The sequence below is a fragment of the Octopus bimaculoides genome, chromosome 20, assembly GCF_001194135.2.
Source record: "Octopus bimaculoides isolate UCB-OBI-ISO-001 chromosome 20, ASM119413v2, whole genome shotgun sequence".
Lineage (NCBI taxonomy): Eukaryota > Metazoa > Mollusca > Cephalopoda > Octopoda > Octopodidae > Octopus > Octopus bimaculoides.
The window spans coordinates 38148396-38149134 of NC_069000.1; positions in this window are offsets into that span (position 1 = coordinate 38148396).

A 739-nucleotide genomic window follows, 5' to 3' on the forward strand; every position below is an offset into this window, starting at 1 on the left:
TTTTATCGTTTTTTGTATAATATATATATAGCGACACAAACTTACTTATTAAACGAAATACTGAAACACCGCCAAGATAGCATGTTTTAATTCTGCCATTTTATCTAGCAATTTCTATAAATAATGAAGGCGTAACAGTATGATAATGAAATTCGCCCTCAACAACCACAACCAAGCGGCTTCAGGTTCGAAGACACTGCACGACGCCTGGCGCAAGTGGTACGAGCAAAGATTCCAGTTTTCCATTTATGTGGAAATTATGTGTGCTTGTTAGTATTTTTCGGGTTTTCACATCGATGGCTCAGATCCCATCAAACGTCCAATCAAGCTGCCCAAATGTTAATATGAGTACTGGCACTGCAAACACATTGTGGACCACTGTTTTATTGAATTCAGAAATTATGAGGTCCAAATGTTCTTTATTTGGCTAATATTCTTTAGTGACACGTGTTTTGTTACAGATGCCATTGTAAGATGTTTTCACCCACCCCTAGATACCTGTAACATTCCTTGTATGTATGCATGTATGTATGTATGCATGTATGTATCTATGCATGTATGTACGCATGCTTGTATGTATGTTATTTCTTTACTACCCACAAGGGGCTACACACAGAGGGGACAAACAAGGACAGACAAACGGATTAAGTCGATTATATCGACCCCAGTGCGTAACTGGTACTTATTTAATCGACCCCGAAAGGATGAAAGGCACAGTCAACCACGGCAGAATTTGAAC